Raw genomic sequence first — 4,519 nt, forward strand, 5'->3', positions numbered from 1 at the left:
CTTTCCTTTTATCACCTTGAATAGAATAACAAAGTCTTTCAAAAATCTGTATCTAATAATAGCAGTATAAGGAGTTTATTGTTATTCTATTTTCTGTTGTTTCAGTTGCTTCTCATTTATGATAGCATTGTACCAATGTGTCCGATTACTTTTATTGTGTGCTTGTTTTTGGTTTTGTTTTGTTTTGTTTCTGTAGAGGTAAACTGAGGCCTAGGTTCATTATATCATACTCCTGATAATTCTTCCTTGATTCCCATCTGCTACTGACACTCACTTGCTGACACATGAAATACTGTTTCTCCACAAAAAAAAAAAAAAAAAAAAAAAAAAAAGTAGGGTGGCTGAATTTCTTAGAGCCATCTACATGTGTTTAAGCTAAACTGCAGTTTATGTAAGGACTTGTTTACTTTTACTTTACTCTTAATTCTAGAGTACAGCCCACTGTAATCCCAATGAAAGCACAAAATGTTTATCAGTGCACTAATTTGGCAAGCTATGGGTTGTATTTGTCCCCTAATTCTTCAAGGCTTTGGGATTTGGGGAACTAAAAGAATGACTTTTGCTTAGGGAGATTTTCAAAAGATGGAGAAGTCTAGAGGCAAGTAAAAAATTACCAAATGATTAAAAGTTTGAAAAACATCGAACCTTTGAGAAAATCAAAAGTATTGCAATTATGTAGCTTGGTAGGGTAAATCTTAAATTTAATGAGATTTCTAATGTATTTATTAAATCAGGTATGTATGCACAGCTATTATCCTCCTGTAAAATATAGGGCAATAAAGTAGAAACAAATCATTTAGCCAAAAAAATTATGATTAAAAAATAGAAACATTAAAACAATTAAAAAAGAGAAAATAGGCATTTATTCTAAGTAGACAGGTACTTGTATATATGATTTAGGCCAGAGTTGTTCAAGGAAAGCTTTCATTGTGTCTATAGTGGATTTCAAGAACTATTTTTTAAGTTGATTTTAAAAATACACTATTTTATTAACAACAATTATGATATTAGTCATCAATTGTTTTGTACATCTTATAGATAAAACTTTGTCTTGGGTTATAAAAACTATTAATCAAGATTTCAGTAAAACAGCTACTTTGAAATGATTTTTTAAAAACGATTTTTGAGTGCATTGTATAGTCACAGATTTATAATCAGTACCATGCAAAGAGTGTGCAAATAAAAATAAAACACAAAAATCCCTCTGAATCCATGGGTTCTGCATCCACAAATTCAACCAACCATGGATCAAATGTCCACAGTTATAAAGATAATCACATTTAAGTTGAAAATGCATGTAATAAAAGTAATTGATTGTCAAAATAAGTGAAGAAATTGAAATGCTTTCAATTTTTTGACGATTGAGAGAAGCATTTACTGATACTCTTTGTTATAAAAATATTGTGAAATATCTATAGCTAATTTTCCTACCTAATAGTCAGTTTATACATTTGTTGGTTTGCACTGATAAATTTCTTTGAATTGGGTGACTCCATCCTCAGGGGATCAAAGAATTGAACAGGATTCACTGTGGTGTTGAGGGCCAAGATAAAATTCAGACCTATGGCATTATTAGCTCACTGGCAAAAAAAAAATGTATCTGAAAGAATGTAAAGGAAAATAAGAAAAAAAAATAAAGAATATTAAATTTATATTTTAATTTTCATTAAGAGAGAGAATTACAGGAACCAAAACTTCCCCTTATTCTTCTCTTTCTCAAGACTTTTGCTGAAAATCAAGGTCAAGACTTAAAACACTTGAAGGCCGTGAAATATTCTTTTCTGTGTTTTTTACATTGACATATGCTGTACTAAGTCTTTAGGACCACATTTTAATTAAACACGTTAAACAATGTCTTGCAGTGTCCAAAACATTGTATTGGGTGACAATGGGACTTGAATGTGACACAGTCCCTGACCTCAAGGTTTACAGCATTGTGGAAAAAATAAAACATAAAGACAAGTAGCGTTGTATGCATTTTAAAAGAGATACAGAAAATTATGATGATAAGTGCCACAATCAGAATGTGGTAAGTCAATTATGTAAATCCAGTGGACCTTAGTAAAACATAAGAGGTAAAGTTATTTTCAAATGTTTCAGAGATATTTATTTCTTTGGACTTTGAAAAGTAGCTTTTCTATGACTGGCAGTGTCACACACTGGGTATTTTATTTTTAATGTTGTGGTGCTTTCCAACAAAATACTTTACATGTATTTGTTTACTATGCATTCTATTTTTATCTTTTCCAAGCTTTACTCTTTGATTTTCCAAATTGCATTAATAAAGCTATAGTTCTTTATACCTAAATCAATGCAAAATTCATATTTTAGAAACCATTAAGCATCTAATAATTCATTAGAAATGGAGATTAAAAAGAAGAACATGCTTTCAGGAGAGATGAGAATAAGTCATAAGTAAATCTATTATGATAATGAAAAATTTCGTTCAACATTGTCATTAAAGCATGGTATTTCTGTATGAAACTAAAATCAATTAACAAAAAGCAGCAAACTGAATATGACTCATTTTTAGTAAACTTTTTGAATTCATTTCTTTAATCTGAAGTGCAAATATCAAATCAAAATAAAAAATTCTTGACTTCCGTCTAACCCTTGTTCTGTTAGGCTGGGCTGAGATACCTTAGAACATTCAGCACTTCTCATGGATATTATAGTTCAATTTAGTCCTATTACTTAGTTATATTGAATTAATAAGAATCTGCCAGAATTCTGGTTCCAGCCATGATGAACTAACAGGCTATAGGCTTACCTTACCTCCAAAAATGAACACACAGACAACATACATCAAAGAAGTGTTTTTAAATATTAAAAAAATTACAGAAGGCTTTCAGCTCAAAGGACACAGTACAACTTTTTTAGGTCATCCTACATCATAGTTCATCCAACACCAACCACCTCCACTCTGCCGCCCAAATTCAACCTAAAGAGATCAAAGTCATATACCTGAGTGGCACTGGTGGGTAATTTGGTGCAATGTCTGCCCTGGCCTCCAAAATTAGCCACCTGAGTATTTATCCAAAAAAAATTGATGATGACATTATCAAGGCAACTGGTGAGTAGAAGGATCTAACGATTACAGTGAAACTGACCATTCAGAACACAAAGATCCAGATTGAGATGGTACCTTCTTCCTCTTCCTAGATCATCAAAGCTCTCAAAGAACTACTCAGAGACAGAAAGAAGCAAACAAACAGACAACAACAACAAACCTTTATACATGTTGGAAATATCACTTTTGATGAGATTTGTCAATATTACCAACAGATACATCATTGTCTTTCAGCCAGAGAGCTCTCTGGAGCCATCAAAGAGATCCTGAGGACTGTCCAGTTTGTGGACTGCAATCTTGATGGTCACTACCCTCACAACATCACAGATGGCATCCACCATGGCGTGGCAGAATGCCCAGATAATTAAGAACTACAAAGGAAATATTTAAATATTTCAATAAAGGGTCATTTGACATCCTAAACAAACGAAAACTATAGGCAGTATCTGACTATAATCCTTGTGGGAATAAACAAAGGAAGAAAGACACATGATCTCCTCTGCCTGTTGATGGCACATGCTGACTTGTAGTTCAAGGATGAAAATCCCTAGCAGAGCATAGCCGTATCCCTGGGGTGAGGATCCAAGAAGTAGAATTAAAGGAGACTGAGGCACCTAAAGATCAGAAGTTGAGTTCTGAATAGGAGGGAGGCAGTTAGAAAAAGATCTTCAGAAATCTGCAGAGGCGAGCCTTTGAGTCTTTACTAAATACCAATGTGTGAATGTTGTAAGATCAACTCCATAGGGCACTATCACATACTACTGGAAATATCCTGTACTAAACATATTTAAAATGTGTATTTACTGTGCGCCTTATGAAAGAATAGGCTATGGAATCTTAATATAACATAAATATTTACCCATCAGTCATCACGTAAGTGCAAAGAAGATAGGTCACATTAACATTTAGTGTCCAGATCTCACTGGTTTGGTAGCACTCAGCTTTAGAACTTCTCCTGTCACTAGAATTCAGAGGAAAGTCTACCAAACTTGGTAGGGGATCAATGTCATTATAACTCCATTATTTCTCTTATTTTTCTCTTCCAATGGCACATACAAACCTAGTTTTTCTTTCTTATTTCAGCCAAAAAGAAATATTTATCATTCCTATCAACTAATGTAAATAAGTATTGGAGTAATCCATCAACCCACCTATTCTGTTGATGCTGAGGCTCTAAATCACAGTTCAGATTAAACTGAAGCACTCTCCTATAAGGAGTTTGAAAAGAAATGATTCCTCATTCAAGACAATGGAGAGAGGCAGACATGAAAAGAAGCACTGAAATTGAAATCGATAGGAATTGTCATAGGATTATGTACAGGTAATGTAGGCCACAAAAGAGAGCTCTCATTTTCTCCAGAGGAGCCTAACAAAGCTTTACAAAAGATGTGCCATTTCCACTCTCTTGGAAAATGGTCGTTTTTTTTCCTTCAAGTAGGTAAGTGAGGA

The 4,519-nt window shown here is 33.4% G+C and overlaps 1 pseudogene; it reads left to right on the forward strand.

Moving 5' to 3' along the window:
• The first annotated feature begins 1,888 nt into the window (after nt 1–1,888).
• Nucleotides 1,889–3,438, forward strand: LOC105086013 (large ribosomal subunit protein uL11-like; annotated as a pseudogene).
• The last annotated feature ends 1,081 nt before the right edge of the window (nt 3,439–4,519 follow it).

This window comes from Camelus dromedarius, chromosome 2 (assembly GCF_036321535.1).
Source record: "Camelus dromedarius isolate mCamDro1 chromosome 2, mCamDro1.pat, whole genome shotgun sequence".
In the NCBI taxonomy this organism is placed as follows: Eukaryota; Metazoa; Chordata; class Mammalia; order Artiodactyla; family Camelidae; genus Camelus; species Camelus dromedarius.